We start from the raw sequence: 19,424 nt of genomic DNA on the forward strand, positions 1-19,424 counted from the left end.
GGTAAACATTTTTTCTCTTTTGTATGCCCTTTTCTGGGTGTGATTTTACCTTATATACCTTAAAAATATGTCAAATAATCATAGGATTTTGAACACGTGTAATATACGTGGAAAACACGTGTTATTTTTGCAAGAGTTATATTCACAAAATAATCCCTGATAAAACTTCTAGAATCATATTTACACACTAGTCATACTAAATGATAGCTAAAATATGTCTCTAAAAAAATGTTTTTTAAACAAGTGAATTTTTGTTGGTGTACACAAACTCCTTAATAACACCTGAATTCTACCTAAGATACCATACTACCTAAAATCAACCAAAAATCAACGTGTAATATACGTAGCTTTCTAGCTGGGATGTAAGGACGATTGTGCCGTAGACACTAAACACATCTTGATGCAACCAGACAACAATACTTGTGGAGTGGCCGTTTGCATGACAGCGGATATTCTTTGCAACAACAGCGATGAAAAGCTTAACCAAAGAAATTTGGATGTTGATTTTTTCACAACCTATCGCCATTGGATGATATATTACATCGTTACAAACGCTATCAAAGCTCATCCCGATTTAATGATTCTATCTGGAACTCCTAATAGCAATCTTCCTCCTGGCTTAGTAAATGTAAGTAACTCCTGTTGGTTGAACGTTGCATTGCAAGCGCTTAAATTTGTAATTATAACATGTGATGTGCCAATATCGTGGCTGGAAAACGACAAAGGTATTGCAAAACTGGACAGAAATTTATTTCTTATAATGCATAACCTTATTGTTAACAGAAACGTAGAAGAAAAACTACTTAAAAACACGTTGAATGATATAAGAAGTAATTTCCACTGGATTTGCAACATGACCCTGCCGAGTTTTTTAGCGAATCGTCATTGCCATTGTTATTAGAGCGGTCTGATATAACTTTGGCACTGGAATACGTCACGTATCACCAGTGTATTGAATGCGGTTCAAAAAGTGAGCTTCATAGAAATAACGAAAAAGTATTATTTCTACCAATGTACCACTGGATTTCAGAAAATAATCTTTTATCCTTATATCTAAAGAACTTGCTCGTTGACAACGAAATGTCACCATGTTGTAAATGTACAAGTGTGAACTGCACTACGAGTAAACAAATATTTAGTTTCCCCAAAGTTTTGGTTCTGTCTTTAGGTAGAAATACTGGTGTAATCAAATCCAAAAGATGTGTCACAGCAGATGAAACTTTTACTCCTGAGGATGCAAATGGCGTTGAATGTAATTACAAATTCGTAAGTGCCATTGCACATTTTGGTGAAGGGAAGGAAAACGGCCATTACATTTGTTATTGTCTAGAAGGAGCCAATGTAGTTTGGGAATTTAATGACAAAAAAGTTTGATGTATTTCGTTCTGCGAAATGACAAAGGTAATACAGGATCGCGGATACTTGTTTTTCTACGTAAAAGCTAAAGACTGAATATAGCAAAAGAATCCACAGCATCCTACTCGATTTGCTGAACAAATGTTTAGAAGTTTATGTTGTGCTCAGAGAATACAAATTATTCTTCATTAACTGTTACCTACTACATAGTCGAGTGGTGAGGTCGGCTGCATAGCCGAGTGGTGAGAACTTGGAACGGCAATCGAAAGGGCACCGGGTTCGACACCGCTCAAGAGCATGCGGCTGTGTCTTTGGCAGGACACTTAAAGGCATGCCTGAAAGTGGACACGAAGATTGGCTTCATTGCCTTCGTGTTCACTTAATCCAAATCTTCAACCACCAGGTGTAAGCCTGGATACGACAAACAAACCTAGTGATTTCTAAATCAAATCATTGTAGATGCAGTAATCTATTAAAACTTAAAAAAATACCCATTCGAAATGTATAGCCTATAATCGCTTTCTAGAGAAATTTAAGTTTTCAAATTAAGATCTCTTCAATTTACACATCATTTTGTCAAATTCTGAAAAGTTCAATACTGATAAGGCATTAACTATTCTGTACAATTTTCTTGCACTACTCAAGATGTGCTGCATACTATAGGCAGGTGTAGGCTACTATGGCTACTAGGGTGCATCATCTGCCCTTTTTCATTTAGATTTTGTTCTGCAGTTGTCAGAAGTGTTCCTTTAGTCGAAGTAAACACATCTGTGAAGTTTTATGCAAAATGATTTTGATCTAGGGGTACCACATCGCAAATGAATTTTTGACATAAGACGTCGAGCGAAAAATGCGAAAAGCCTAGCTTCAGATGGCATGTCTGTGGTACACAAATGTACCGTTAGTCCAAAAGCGTTAAATCATTCATTTTAGGGTTTTTCTCTCTAAACTGCACACCTTTTGATTTTTTTATTGCAAAAAAATATTCGCTGAACTTTATCTAAACTTTAACATTCACTGTTTTGGTCACAAAACACCAATAAATGCACATTGTTTTGCCGAATTTGCAAAATTATGTATTTTTCGAATTGAAATAACACAGTTAGAAAAGGCACAGTTTCCTGTTCAACTAAATATGCAGTATCCATTGAACATTGTTGTTCATTTCCTTCTTCCGTAAATTCGGACACTGCCGATAGCTGCCTTCAACAGTCTGCAGAACAGTTTGGAATTTCTGTTCAGATTTTGCCGATGAAAGATAGTCGCACCCCAGTTCAGCTGCATCCTGCCTTACAACTGTGCAGCAAGCTGCATATGAAGGACAGCTGTCTCACTGAAGAACATCTTCGTCCATGAAACTTGTACAATGGCCAAGCTTTAGTGCTGCAAAAAGGAACCCAGGAATCTTCATTGATTAGATCAGCCAACTTGGTGGCTGGCAACATTGGAATCAACATTGGTTTTCCAAAACCTTCTCCAAATCTTTTTAATGGCTGTCTGAAACTTTTCATTTTCTTTAGTATTGCTCTTGCCATTGCTGCTTTCTCAGCTGGCAGTGTCTTGGTGCTGAAAAGGGAGCAAGTTCTCCTGACAAGTACCATGCGTGTAGCGTGAAATACTTGAGCGCTACCTCTGCTACCAGCTTGTCTTCATCTTTGTATTGGTGTAAGACTTCAATAAAGCGCAAGTCGTTTGTTGGTGCATTGACTTGGCACGGTGCTAAAAACCAGTAGCCTACCAGCCATAGCACGACAAGATAAATTTGACAGACGTTTAAACTTTGCAATTTGAATGTAATACACCATTTGCACGTCATGAACAAGTATGTCTGATAGAAAGCAAATAAATAAGTGTTCAACCATGTCGGAGTTGGTGTTTTTGTTATAACAAGGTACTGGATGCACAATTGCTTGGGCGTATTTCCAGTGAAAGCCCTGGATTTCATTTTGCACATGAAAGGAATAATTCTCTGAAAAGTCCATTGCAATCAAAACTTGACCTTCTTGCAAATTTTCTTTTCTGGACTTGTAATAATTTGATTGTGCTTTGGACACATAACTATTTGGAAGAAGTTAGACCAGCTTCTCAATCAAGGTTTTTATGAAATCTGAAACACTCGTGATCATCGTAACAATTTCTGCTATTTCAACTGTCGTCCACTGTTTAAAAGTGATGTCTTCATCATGATCCTTAAACAGCGAGTTAAGGTGGCTTCTCAAAACTTCTAAAGATGGACATTGCACATTGGTCACACTTGCAAAACATGCATTCTCTTGAGGTAATATCACAGACCATTAAAAAAAGCAAGTCTTTGTAAGATTCTGCCAAGTTTCCCGCCTCTACCAGTAACTTAGGATTCTCATGAATTAGACAAACACAAACTGAATGGGTCTCCTGCCAAAACGCACCATTTTGGCCTTAATGTGCAAAATTTTGATAAACCAATCTTCATATCTGGTTTTCTTTTTTTAAACTCCTGATACAACTCATTTAGTGTCACCAAAACCAATCTGTTTTGTTGATAGCATTTTTTGCCCAAAGACACTTTATCCTTTTGACCTGGAAGTAACCTACTAAATTCATCATCTTCATAGAACTTCAACACAGAATCAATAATCTCTTGAGGGAAAGCCCTTTATTGACGTGGTTGAGATTTTGGAAGATTGGTTTTGGTGACACTAAATGAGTTGTATCAGGAGTTTAAAAAGAGACATATGAAGATTGGTTTGCCAAAATTTTGCACATTAAGGCCAAAATGGTGCGTTTTGGGAGGAGCTTCCAGAACCCATTCAGTTTGTGTTTATCTAATTCATAAGAATCCCAATGTAACGTTGTCACCGTTGTATAAGACGTTGTAACCGGTCACGGAATTGGTTTTAACGTCTCCCCTCAGTCAGTTGTTTAAACTGTGCTACCCATCCTTCCTTCACTTTAAAAAATACATGGTACACTTACTACAGCAAACTACCTCATTTCTACGCAAATATCCCACTTCATATTTGGAAGCTAGAAAAGCATGAAAATTACCTTTCATTTAAGCCAAGTTGCAGAAAAATCGAAGTAGAGTGTTTTTTGCTATAAGCGATCAAAGTTTCGTCATGCATGACTGATCACAAATAGTTTTGTGTGAAACTAGCCACTTGGTGGCCTGTAGTGATATAAAAACAAACAAACAATATATCTTTTCAGAATGTGTTTAGTTTGGATAACTCATATGCATTGAAATTTTCAAGTTACCATTTGAAACACCTTCATAATAGGTCAAACAAAATTTGCAGTTAATTTTTACGCATGAGCGATTACGAAAAGGGCCAATTTTCAATCGCTGATATCCCAAAAAGTACTGCACCGATTTTAGTAAAATTGGTATCACTTTTCTCAGAATTGCACAGAGATTCTAACATATGAAATTTCATAAAAATCTACGACATATGGTTCCACAACTGTACCAATAGCCATAAAATGACCCCAAAATAACAAAAAATGACATAAGTTAATCCAATTGTGGTACCCCTAGATGTTAATGAATTCTTCTGACAAGTTGCACATCTTCAACAATCATAAAAAGGAACATTTTAATCCACTGCAGAAAACCAAACAAAAAAATGAGGGGCAGATGATGCACCCTAATGGCTACTGGCGACAGGTCCTGCGTTAACAAAAAACCTAACGACCGCATAAGGTTGCCTCAAAGGTGCGGTGGGAAAACCTTACAACAATACAGAACTTAATAAACAAATGTAACACAAGGAATTTATTTTTGTACAGGTCTTTTCCATTATTTTCTGTAATTTCCAATTTTTCAACTATCTTTTATAAACGCTTAATTGAAGGCGTGTCAATAGCTCAATTGGTTAGCGCATCACTTCTGGAACGAAGAAGCTTCAAGATCAAGCGGCGCTGGTTCGACTCTCGGGGTGTGCGCTTGAGCAACGCATGTTAAGGACTGCTCTCCATTCAGCGGCATCTAATGGATGGAATAATTCCCTGGCAACAAGACTTCAACAATCGGAAACTTCACTCTGTCAATCTCGGTGACCGGGCCTGCGTCAGTGATTCAAAGCCTCTACAAGTATGCGAAACTGCCAGGATTAAGCTCTGCAAGAAGCTTTCCCAGTCCGAGGATAAAGATTCAATCAATCAATCAAACGTCAAAATCCTTATTTAATTTTAAATACGTAAGACATTTACCCCATTTTTAAACCATTCTGCTCGCGTTTCCTTCGTCTGCCTTACCACGAGCTTGACACCCCTGGAAAGGAAATTTAATTCTGAACACGATTCAAAAATAAATTTCCGAAAAGTATTTCGGGAAAATATTTTTATAGACGCTTAATTGAAGGCCTCCTATAAACGTTAAAATCTCTATTTATTTTTAAATACGTAAGACATTTACCCCATTTTTAAACCATTCTGCTTGCGTTTTCTTCGTCTGCCCCACCACGAGCTTGCCACCCCTGGAAAGGAAATTTAATTCTGAACACGATTCAAAAATAAAATTCCGAAAAATATTTTTATAGACGCCTAGTCGAACCCGTCTATAAACGTTAAAATCTCTATTTATTTTTAAATACGTAAGACATTTACCCCATTTTTAAACCATTCTGCTCGCGTTTCCTTCGTCTGCCCCACCACGAGCTTGCCACCCCTGGAAAGGAAATTTAATTCTGAACACGATTCAAAAATAAAATTCCGAAAAATATTTCGGGAAAATATTTTTATAGTCGTTTTTGTGATGCTTATTTTTCTTGCCATATCACATATCGCAGTCTTAATAGATACGATTTTATGTCTAACTTTTCGCAATTGCAGTTGCTTTATCTTTGACAAGTTGAGTTTTTTATTTAAATTTCTGTGTTCACTGTTCATTTGGCTATGGAAAAAATATAACATTTGTTTTGATGTATTAAGGAGAAGTGATTTTATCAGCTTCCGAATGTTGCTGCTTTCATCGCATTGTTAACCGCGCAATTTTTTACGAAACATTTTTTTAGGCGGATCACGCAAAATTATTCTGCCAGAATGACGGTGGTTGCAAAACTGCAATCAGTTGCCAAAGCTGCCAGATATTTTTTTGATTTCCACCCAGCTGCCGCTGAAATGTGACCAAATTTTTTTATAAGTTGAAACAAGCCTAAAATTAAAAGTAGTCCGAAATTTGAACATTTGCACAAATAAAAAAATCACATTTTTAACTAAAAATGGCACCTATTTTGTGAAATATGGTTTGAAATGAAACCAAACAAAATCAACCAGCACAAAACCTGAAACTGCTCAAATATTATTGTGACTCCAAAACAAAACTTGCCAAATTTGTCGGAAAAAATGCAAAACTGGCAACTTTGTCATTTGCAAAACAACAAACAGAAAAAAAACAAAAATTGCCAGATCAGATTTTTGTAACGAAACTTTAAAACTTTGGAAATTAAAATTACTTCATTTCTTTTATCTAGGCCTTCTGTTCGTTTGCGTTGAAAATGAATTTAGGAAATCAATTCGTTTTTGATCAGCAGATAAAGTTTTGAAATTTCTCGTGGCTTAATTGCAAAATCATATTATTTTAAAATTTTTAAACCGCCCCGATAGCTCAATTGGTTAGCGCGTCACTTCTGGAACGAAGAAACTTCAAGATCAACAGCGGCGCTGGTTCGACTCTCGGAGTGTGCGCTTGAGCAACGCACGTTAAGGACTGCTCTCCATTCAGCGGCATCTAGCGTCTAGCATCTAGCGAAGGCTTAGTCTAATGAGAACCTTATCTTCTCGTTCCCCGAGGCTTGAATCAAGTATGGGACTCACCTTTACCTTTTTTTAGCGTCAGTGATTCAAAGCCTCTACAAGTATGCGACACTGCCAGGATTAAGCTCTGCAAGAAGCTTTCTCAGTCCGAGGATAAAGATTCAATCAATCAAAACTGAAGAACCCAGTAGCGTAGCCAGGAATTTTGAAAGGAGGGTTTTTGATGACCGGCGGGCGAAGCCCAACGGCTTGTTTGACAAAGGCGACACCCAGAGGCGGGGCCTGGGGGCCTCCCCCACAAAATTTTGAAAAATTTATTTCAATTTGGTGCATTCTGAGAGCATTTTCAACAAAAATGTGGGTATAAATATTCCTGTAAAATGGTGCTGTCCGGTGGCATTGCAAAAGGATATAAGACCATGTTTTCTTAGGCATTTTTAGGTAATAGAGCTAAGTCTCTATGTTTCCTTATTGCTAATTCCTGGATGAGATATTTGAATGTTTGGTAATGGCAAAACTCGCTCTTTTAATGCAGTTTCGTATTAGGCAAACTTTGTTTTAGAGACATAAAGTCTGAAAGCATCATTCTGAATATCGTGACGTCACACGCGTGCCAAAGGGGGTGGGTTGTAACCCCCAACCCCCACCCTGGCTACACCATTGGATGAACCTATTTCTGGTGGTATGTGTGTGTGTCAAACCACACGGCATTTAATTGCAATTAAGAAAAAAATATATAGGCCTACACATGTTTTTTTTCCAGTTGTGCCGACAGAAAGTGGTCACAGCGGTAAACCATAATCTCTTCGTGGGAAAATTGTAACATAAAGTTCCCGGATCCGTTCGTCTGCATGCAATGACCGAAAAGAAACACTCTCTGGAAACGTCTATTTGAGAATTGTATTTCTGTAAAAATAGCCCACGGCTGTCGAAATTGGAGTGCAACGCGATACACCACTAAACTTGTCACTACAATGCAAATTACTTGGGTAAAAGACAGAAATTTCGTTCAGCTGGCAGCACTAAGCAAACCAGTTAAATATGCGACTAACTTTCAATCAACAATTTTACGAATGACGAAAATAATTTGCAATATCTCAAACGCACGTAAGCAGCTATGTGACGTAATAATGATAGGCGATGATAAGTTTTTCAAGCACCTGTTCGAGCCTGACCCACACCTGCTCAAGTCTAGCTCACACCTGCTCAAGTTTGACTTACACTTGTTCAAGTAATTAAAGATTTAACGATGATGTAATGTTATGCTGCATGCAGCTGCAAATGTTTTAGAGGTCTTGCAAACGATTCTGCAATCTGCTCATTTTTAGCAATAGTCCATTACGTCAGACGCCAAGATTCAGTAGACCTGAACGGTTTTATATGACGTTTGATATGAAAATTGTCCCTAACATAGCGACCCTAGTTATGACAGTCCAACATGGCATAACTAAAAAAGAATTTAAGGACAATTGTGAGCCAATGAATAAAAACACACGGTACACAAATTGTTTGAATCACTCACGTTTAAGTTAATACGCAAATACAAAGGGCATGCATAGAATGAACAGCGATAAGAATAATACGCGACGATACATGAAATTGGTACCATAAGTACATGCTAAAATGACGCTATATACAATGGTTGCGATAATAACCGACTATTCTGGGCTCAGACAAGGGCGGCCACCGCAGACAAAACCAGGCTCAAACCCTAACACTTAAGTGTTTTTTACGGGGGCGAGGCACGAAATATCCCTCAACACGTAGTCTACTTTCACTTTCCCCGTACTCTCATCATAGTTGCAGACGGCAACTTTGGCTCTACGAACCACAGGCTTCCCTTTCCTAATTTGTGGAACTACCTCATGCACCCTCCCAAGTTGATACTTCCCACGTTTACCAATGTCTTGGAGAGAACCCACCACTACAGTTGACCAGGCTTCAAATTCCCCGCCATTTTTAGCCATTTTTTCCGGCCCTGAAGCCCTGGCAAGTAAAAATCTATTCATTTGCTCCAAAACTGCTCAGAAAGTGACAAATTGAACCGATAATCCCTTCTTAATTGGTCACGATCAAGTGGTTTCCCAACAGCACAGTATGGGTTTAAATATGGGGTCAAAAGTGAGGCAGGGGTGATGACAGTAAAATCCCTAGGGTCGTCACTCAAAGGTACCAAAGGGCGTTCGTTCACGATCCGAACGGCACTGCCTGTGTACGTAAGCAGTTCAATGAAATTGGGCTTACGAACTGAAGTGTCCAAAATGTGAAAAAAGTAGGCTACTTGGTCATATCGGCCACGAAACCAAAGCTACCAAGCCGAAATCTAGCCAAGACATCTACCAGAAGGTTTAACAAGTCAGGACCCGAAAACATTACATCATTAACACAAGTTCCTCGAAATTCAGACTTGCCATCGTAAACAATACGCTTTTTTAATTGTGACGTCACAAAGTATGGTAAATACCACTCAAATCCCTTTACATTTTCTGCTTCACCAGCACGCTCCATATAGCCATTAGATTTAAGATCCTTCATGGTGTCAGTAAGGAAATCATGAAGTTCAGGTTGTTTTAAACGTGCGCGGACATTTTGCCGAAAGACATTTTGCCGAAACCCATTTTGCCGAAAGACATTTTGCCGAAATGACATTATGCCGAAGGACATTTTGCCGAATGGACAAATTGCCTAAAGGACTAATTGCCGAACGGACTAATTGCCGAAAGGACTAATTGCCGAATGGACAAATTGCCGAAACAATTTGGAAAAAAATCACTTTGAAGTGACACAAAGTCTCGTTACTATGCAAGCAGTGCTTTTGAAATAGAATCACTTTGCTACTTTTTGTTTGCCTAAAAATTACTTTGAAGCAACACCACGTCTCGTTACTATGCAAGCAGTGCCTTTGAACTGGTAATTATTTTGAAGTGACACCAAGTCGCAAGTCTCATTGCTATGCAAGCAATGCCTTTGAACTGGTAATTATTTTGAAGTGACACCAAGTCGCAAGTCTCATTGCTATGCAAGCAATGCCTTTGAACTGATAATTATTTTGAAGTGACACCAAGTCTCGTTACCATGCAAGCAGTGGCTTTGAAATACTGTAGTAATTACTTTGCTACTGTTGTTTGCCTAAAAATTGCTTTATATAGGCTACAGTATCCACAGTTTTTGGAAATCAGTATTAGTTTGAAGTTCATTCAATTCAATTCAATTCAATTTATTTTTCTTTGTCAGAATGCAAAAGAAATGATATTGAGAAAAAGAAATACAGTAACAAAACTAACAAAAGGAAAAGGTGGCAAAACCTTAATGGTTTAAGACGTGCGTGAAAGGATCTAATATTGCGGTATATGCATCAATAAATATAGTCAAGCACGGCCACCAAACCTGATACTTTAAAATAAGTTGATGAATTAGTTAAGAATCAGTCGCCTCCTCGTTCCTGGAACAACTGGAGCGCCAATTCTTAAAGCAATGAGAACACGACTGAACCCAACATCACAAAAACAAACTAATATACACAGTTACACACACATATTGAAATTACATAACGGACTATCAAAACAAGGACTATTTACAGATTTCATACAGAAATAAAGTGTTCGCAGCAACGATATTAAGTAGCCTATATATTGTAGAACAAATACATAATATGGCAGCTCATTATCAAGATAAAATAGTTAAAAAAGCTTTGTTTTATTAATTTCCTGCGCATGTAAGAGCATAACAAGCATGATGATATAGCAGCGTGTTTTTGGTATTTCTAATAAGAGTTGAATCATCTTTGATAGCGTCAGTGAGGGATGGAGTGTTTTTGGTATCGCTAATGAGAGGTGGAGACTCTTTGGTAGCGCCGATGAAGGATGTAGTGTCTGAGTTGTTTCATGCATCTTTTCCAAACCAACCTAAATAATAATCTTAGTGACACCAAGTCTCATCTATAAGTATAGGCTATAGGCTATGCAGTCTCCACAGGTTTTGGAGATCAGTATTAGACGTTCGCTTATACATATAACACTTCTGTCGGATACTTACGCGCTGTCGCACATAATTTGTGAGTGAAATCTGTTTGTGAATGACATTTATGTGTTATTAGGTTATGATAATACATATAATGCATTTGTATAATTTCGGCAATTTGTCCATTCGGCATTTAGTCCTTTCGGCAAAATGAGTTTCGGCAAAATGGGTTTCGGCAAAATGGGTTTCGGCAAAATGTCTTTCGGCAAAATGTCCGGGTACCAGATTCTCGGATCCGTTCGTCTGCATGCAATGACCGAAAAGAAACACTCCTCCGAAAACGTCTATTCGAGAATTGTATTTCTGTAAAAATAGCCCAAGGCTGTCGAAATCGGGTGCAACGCGATACACCACTAAACTTATCACTAGGCTACAATGCAAATTACTTGGATAAAAGGCGGAAATTTTGTCCAGCTGGCAGCACTAAGCAAACCAGTTAAATATGCGACTAACTTTCAATCAACAATTTTACGAATGACGAGAATAATTTGCAATATCTCAAACGCACGTAAGCAGCTATGTGACGTAATAATGATAGGCAATGATAAGTTATTCAAGCACCTGTTCGAGCCTGACCCACACCTGCTCAAGTCTAGCTCACACCTGCTCAAGATTGGCTTACACTTGTTCAAGTAATTAAAGATTTAACGATGATGTAATGTTATGCTGCATGCAGCTGCAAATGTTTTAGAGGTCTTGCAAACGATTCTGCAATCTGCTCATTTTTAGCAATAGTCCATTACGTCAGACGCCAAGATTCAGTAGACCTGAACGGTTTTATATGACGTTTGAAATGAAAATGGTCCGTAACAGAAAGAAAGAGCAGTAAAGAAAAAAACATTTTTTTGTTTGTTGTGAGAATTACAATTTATTTTATCTCCAATTGTTCCCGACAATTTTGTTCACCAAATCAAACGTCATATAAAAACCGTTATGGTCTTCTTAACCTAGCTGGCATCTTACGTCATGGAAATTGCTAGAAAATGTCCAAATATTGCACCATCGGTCGTAAGACCTGATGAAATATTGCATTAGCCGCTTGAACACCTGTTTGAATGACTTCATAATTGTCTTTCATTATTGCGTCACAGTTACTGTCTACGTGCATTTGAGATATCGCAAATTATTCTAGTCATTCGTAAAATTGTTTGTTGGAAGTCAGTCGCAAGTTTAACTGTTTGCTTGGTGCTTGCTAGCTGGACAAATTTTCCGTCTTTTATCCAAGTAATCTGTTCTGTAGTGACAGTTTTAGAGGCGTACGGTGTTGCGTCCCATTTTCGATAGCCGCGGGCTAATTTTACAGAAATACACTTTTGAATAGACGTTTCAAAAGAGTGTTTATTTTTCGGTCATTAGATGCAGACGAACGGATCCGGGAACTTTATGTTACAATTTTCCCACGAAGAGATTATGGTTTACCGCTGTGACCATAAAAAATAAAAGACGAGACTTGTTAGCTGGTAGGCCAAGAAGCACTAGAAGCACATAAAATAATAAAAGACGAAGTTGTTGGTTGGTAGGCTACAGAAGCAAAGAAATAATAAAAGAAGATCTTGTTGGTTGGTAGTCTACAGAAGCAAAAGAAAATTAAAGACATTTCTTCTCAGTTTGGTACTGACGAAAAATAACTTTGACATTCATTGGCAAGAAAGAAGATTAAAGACAATCGATCTGTGCTTGAAGATTCAAGTCGAAGAATCCAAGCAAGTTTTGTGGACTTTTGGACTTCATATACTCGTACAGCTACGGTATCGTGCATTTAAATTCTTTTTTGTATTTTTACGGTCTTTGCAGTTAAGTTTTTTATAACTACTGTAATAATTTTGTGTGTTTGTGTAACTTAATTTTTTAATTGTTAAATTTAGCCCCAACATTTAATATGTCTACACTCGGTGGCGACAAGGACTCGACCGCCGTCGACTCGACTGAGTTTAAGCCTGATGATGTTCTTTGCGGTCGGACAGGCCATTCTGGGGAGGGACCCAGTAACGATGAGGCTAAGTCAGTTCGAGAGGCCCGGCATCTTAGAAGGGATATTTTGACTCAAATTGGGGAACTTTCTGTACCCCTAGGTTCTTTGAGTGATAAGCAGGAACTGTTAATTTTTAGATCTAAGTTCTCTACCTTGGAAGAGGATTTACGGCATTTCCATGCTCTTTTCACTAAAATTTTTAACTCTGCAACCTTGGCAGAACTTCGTGATAGGGTAGACCCCGAATTTAACTCGTTAAAAAATAACTTCGAACAAAAAGTAAATGAGTTCTCAGATATGTTGGGTGCTGACATACATCCTGAGGATAGCGCCTCAAATGTAAGCACTAGGATGTCTGAGAGCTCGTCACGGATAGTTGCACAAATTAACCTGCAGCTAAGACGAGAGGAGCTCCAGATACAAGCTGACGCCGAAGCGAGAGCTGCTGAGGCCGCCACGAGAGCTGAGACCATACGAGTTGAGGTCGAAGCGAGAGCTGCTGAGGCCGCCGCGAGAGCTGAGGCCATACGAGTTGAGGCTGCCGCAAAAGCCGAAGCGAGAGCTGCTGAGTTCGCACTCAAAGACGCACAGTTGAGGGCTGAACAACGTAAAGAGGTAGCTTTGGCTGAATATCGATCAGATGTGGGCTCCCGGCGTAGTTCTAAGAAGGGTTCTTCTAGCCATTCCAGAAGTGAACATAAATTGCAGTTTAATTTACATAACCTTTTCCAGACGCCTGTTCAATCTGTAAGTGGACCAGTACAATCCACATCTTTTCAAGCTGTTTCAGGAGGTCTCGGGGCCGTGGCTAAGGGTCTTCCGAAGGCTGTAGAGCCAAGGTCTGCGAATTATAGCCGAACTCCTCCCCCAGAGCGTACAGGTCACGGGGCCGCTATCAGAAGTAATGTCTTGCCCCCTTCACAGTTTTCTGCGCCGCTAGTTTTTGATCGCCCAGCTACACGTAATTTGAGTGGTTGTGAGAGGCGTATCGCGTCTCCTGATTTTAACGTTTGTGAGGATCGTGATCGGGCTGTGCATGTGACTGAGCCCACTCAGCCCCTTAAGAAATATAGCTTGTCTTCTCCCGCGAAATCGAGTTCTCAACAGCAGGATTGCTTTTTTGAATACCAAAATAGTAGGACGTTTTTCGATAAGGCGGCCTTGATTGGTTACGATGGTAATAATATGCCATTTATCTTCTTTAAAAATCGTGTTACGGCCTTAATGGCAGCTTCACCGTTTAAAGGAACTCGTTTGACTTTGTTACAAGCAGCTTGTGTTAGAACAGCTGCGCAAACGATTGCTAATTTGGTTTCCGACACTCCTGGCTTGTCAGAAGAAGACAGGATAGAAATGTCGTTAGCTCGCTTGTCCCAGCGTTTTGGGATTCGTGGAGGTCTTTTCGCCGAACCGGAAATTAGAAAGTATCGCTATGGTAGCAAATTGACTTCGATCTCTTCCAGTGATTTGAAAGAGTTTAAAGATGAATTGTCGCAGTGTCTGCTTTACGCGCAAGCTTATGGTCAGCGTGACAAATTGGAAGGACGTTTTGTTTTGGATTTGGCTAAGCGACTCCCGTTTGACGCTAAGCAGCGTTATCTTGACTTTTTAGGTGATCAGTATGGTGGCACTGATGAGCCTACCTTTCAGAGTTTGTTTGAATTTGTAGTACGGGAGGAAACGCGCAAGTCGACTGATTTTAGCATTATGCTAATGGGCGATTCTGGTGAGTCGCAGCATTCTAAAAAGTCTGGCAAAGGAAAATTGCCTTCATGTCCGGTTAGGCAGACGTCGGTAAAACCCCATGATAATGTGATTTCAGGGAGTTCGCAGTACTCGACTGCTGTTGGCGCACCGCGCGGTGGTGTGGCCAGACGTAGAGACATACCGGCATGTTTTTATTGTTCGTCACGTGGTCAAGTTGAATATCATTTTTTGTCTAATTGTAAAGAATTTTTGCGCTTGACACCTAAAGGTCGGAGAGATGTCATTGTGAAAGCTGGCAAATGCTTGAATTGTTTGCGCCAGCATATGGTTAGGGATTGCGTTCATGCAAACAACTGTCGTAAGTGTGTCCCTAACAATGATAGGAAACACTATTTTCTTCTGCATGATTTTTATGTGACGTCACGTGATTCTCTGGATTCGATTGGCAAAGATGATGCTCGTGCCAGAGTTCCTGTGCGTAATGTTAAGATTGGAAATGGTAAAGCAGCCTTTAACCGCGTTACTGCTGCTCGTGTTTTGAATCCAATGACTGGCAAATCGAAGTTGGTGTATTGTCAGCATGATCCTGGTTCGCAGTTGACGTTTGTTTCGAGTGATTTGGTGTGCGAACTTGGCGTTAAACCGTATGATAAAGCGTCGTTTAAAATGGATACTCTGGCTGGTCAGAAACCTACTTGTGCTGACCTTGTCAAACTCAACATCCAATCGTTAGAGACGGATGAACTGTTTTGTGATATAACTTCGGTGGTTAACCCAGCTTGGGCTGACGATGTTAAAACTTTACCGCACAAGCAGGATTTAAGTGGTTTCCGTCATTTTCATGACGTGAATATGTTTCATTTGAATGATTGTAGTACTGTAGATGTACTGATTGGCAACGACAACGCTTATTTGATGTGGGCCAAAGAGGAGCGTGTTGGTGAAAATCGTAGTGAACCGCATGCTTTGCTCACTCCTCTCGGTTGGTTGGCTTGTGGTGGTAAGTCACCCTTAGATGAAAGCGTTGCTAACGTGTGCAGAGTGCAGACGTCTTCAGAGTCGGATGTCATCTCTGGCTTTCAACGTAAAATTGAGTCTCGTGATATGGAAATAGCAGACCTGAATAAAGTCATTCAGGATTTGACGTTGCAAAATGAAACCTGTGAATTGTCTCGCAATGATAATTTGGCTAGAGAACTTGTTGAACCGAATATTGAGTTGAAAGATGGTCGATTTGAGATACCTGTACCGTTGAAGGAAGATATTGCTTTACCTAACAATTTTGTGTTGGCGTCAGATAGAGCTGCTGCTTTAAGGAAGAAGGCTTTAAAACAACCTGAACTTTGTGATTTCCTTACTGACACCATGAAGGATCTTAAATCTAATGGCTATATTGAGCGTGCTGGTGAAGCAGAAAATGTATAAGGCTTTCAGTGGTATTTACCATACTTTGTGACGTCACAATTAAAAAAGCGCATTGTTTACGATGGCAAGTCTGAATTTCGAGGAACTTGTGTTAATGATGTATTGTTTTCGTGTCTTGATTTGTTAAACCTTCTGGTAGATGTCTTGGCTAGATTTCGGCTTGGTAAGTTTGGTTTCATGGCCGATGTGATTAAATACTTTTTTTACATTTTGGACTCTTCAGTACGTAAGCCCAATTTTATTGAACTGCTTACGTACACAGGCAGTGCCGTTCGGATCGTGAACGAACGCCCTTTGGTACCTTTGAAGACGACCCTAGGGATTTTACTGTCATCACCCCTGCCTCACTTTTGACCCCATACTTAGACCCATACTGTGCTGTTGGGCAACCACATGATCGTGACCAACTAAGGAGGGACTATCGGTTCAATTTGTCACTTTCTCAGCAGTTTGGAGTAAATGGATCGATTTTTACTTGCCAGGGCTTCAGGGCCGGAAAAAATGGTTAAAAATGGCCGAGAATTTGAAGCCTGGTCAACTTGTAGTGGTGGGTTCTCTCCAAGACATTGGTAAACGTGGGAAGTATCAACTTGGGAGGGTGCATGAGGTGGTCCCACAAATTAGGAAAGGGAAGCCTGTGGTTTGTAGAGCTAAAGTTGCCGTCTGCAATTATGATGAGAGTACGGGGAAAGTGAAAGTAGACTACGTGTTGAGGGATATTTCGTGCCTCGCCCCCGTAAAGAACACCTAAGTGTTAGGGTTTGAGCCTGGTTTTGTCTGCGGTGGCCGCCCTTGTCTGAGCCCGGAACAGTCGGTTATTATCGCAACCATTGTATATAGCGTCATTTTAGCATGTACCTATGGTACCAATTTCATGTATCGTCGTGTATTATTCCGTATTGTTGTTCATTCTTTGCATGCCCTTTGTATTTACGTATTAACTTAAAAGTGAGTGATTCAAACAATTTGTGTATCGTGTGTTTTTATTCATTGGCTCACAATTGTCGTCAATTCTTTTTTAGTTATGCCATGCTAGACTGTCATAACTAGGGGCCGCTATGTTCCCGACAATTTTGTTCACCAAATCAAACGTCATATAAAAACCGTTATGGTCTACTTAACCTAGCTGGCATCTTACGTCATGGAAATTGCTAGAAAATGTCCAAATATTGCACCATCGGTCGTAAGACCTGATGAAATATTGCATTAGCTGCTTGAACACCTGTTTGAATGACTTCATAATTGTCTTTCATTATTGCGTCACAGTTACTGTCTACGTGCATTTGAGATATCGCAAATTATTCTAGTCATTCGTAAAATTGTTTGTTGGAAGTCAGTCGCAAGTTTAACTGTTTGCTTGGTGCTTGCTAGCTGGACAAATTTTCCGTCTTTTATCCAAGTAATCTGTTCTGTAGTGACAGTTTTAGAGGCGTACGGTGTTGCGTCCCATTTTCGATAGCCGCGGGCTAATTTTACAGAAATACACTTTTGAATAGACGTTTCAAAAGAGTGTTTATTTTTCGGTCATTAGATGCAGACGAACGGATCCGGGAACTTTATGTTACAATTTTCCCACGAAGAGATTATGGTTTACCGCTGTGACCACCAATGTAGGTGAGTCCCAGCCTTAATAACATTAACAGGCATAAGCCTACTTTTGAGATGCTTTCAAAGGCCAGAAAGTAACATTTTCAAGTTGAAGCAAGTGCGCTTATTTTATTTTTTCCACAGTTACATCTAAGGTCAAGTAGGCTACATAGGCTACTTCATTGCACCAAGTCCATTATATTTAGAGACAAATCCTGCTTTTGGGAGAAAAACTATTTGTTTTCACGATGATTGATTGATTTGCACGGTTTCTACTATATAGTTATGTTGATGGTGATTAAACCCTGGTGACAGGAGACCACTGCTGAACGCAACTGTCTTCCATCAACAATGCAGAGGTAACGAATGTATCTTAAAGATTTTTTTTATTGTTTTATTTCTAGTCCGCCCCGATAGCTCAGTTGGTTAGCGCGTGGCAGGTTGGTTTGTTGGAGTAGCCTAATAGGCTACTTTTTAAGTTTGAAAATATCTCCTCTGCATCGGACATCAAGTTTCGCAGTTTTTTTTTGTTTGACGAAGTTTCACTATAAATTCAGGCTGAAATTGCTTCAAATGCGCATTTTAAGTTGTTTTTTTTATAAGGCCTATGCAGCAATTAAGGTCGCAATATGTAAACATACGCAGGCTACGGTATCCTTAAGATGATTTAGGCTAAGTTACAGCCATAAGACTACAAGTCAATTTAACTGACATGATTTGCGTTAATTGATTGTTGAAATCTTTATCCTCATATTGAGATAGCTTCGCCAACGGAGACCACGTCATCGAGATTGACAGAGTGAAGTTTCCACTGGTTGTTGAAGAGCTGTCTTTTAATTATTCCATCCACTGCCGGTGAATGGAAAGCAGTCCTTGGAATGCGTTGCTCAAGCCCACACGCCAAGAAATTTCACTTGTTTTTGTTAAGTGTTTTTATGCAGCTAACATGTTAAACATTAAAATTATTAGCATGTCAGACAGAAATGAGGATGGTTTGTAGATAGGCTAATGCGTGGCAAGACAGTTCTCGGCAAAATTTAAAATGATGTCTTGAGAGAGTGGAGTGATGTTGAGGATAATGAAGAGTAGCCTACTTGTGTGGTCATCTTGAACGAATGGATGAGAACAATTTGACAATGAGAGTTTAGAATAAGGTAGTGACATGAAAAGTGAGAAAAGGAAGGCTAAAGAAAACCTGGGATGACAGCATGAAAGATGACATGACAAAAAGAAACCTGAAAATAAAAGATGCAAACAATATAGAAAGATGGAAGAGTCGCTGCAAACTAGTCGACCTTCATGTTTCGGCAAAATAGATGATGAACCTGTTAAACATTTAGCCTACGCTTATTTTTTCGTTCCAAACCCAAGGATATCTATAACTACAGGATTGGAAATTCTATCCAGTGCTATGCACGAGTAGGGTCATCACATTACTACGACTACAGAAAGATTAACAAAATAAAATACCTACTAAAAGATATACAAAATTCGATTTTACAATAATAATACAAAATGTACAATCACATTAAAACCTAATTGATTATAAAAGTAGCCTACATTTACGCTGCTAGAAAAAAAAGATGAATCCAAAAAATGAATGAATGCAACGAGTCCAAAA

The sequence above is a fragment of the Aplidium turbinatum genome, chromosome 1 (assembly GCF_918807975.1).
Source record: "Aplidium turbinatum chromosome 1, kaAplTurb1.1, whole genome shotgun sequence".
Lineage (NCBI taxonomy): Eukaryota > Metazoa > Chordata > Ascidiacea > Aplousobranchia > Polyclinidae > Aplidium > Aplidium turbinatum.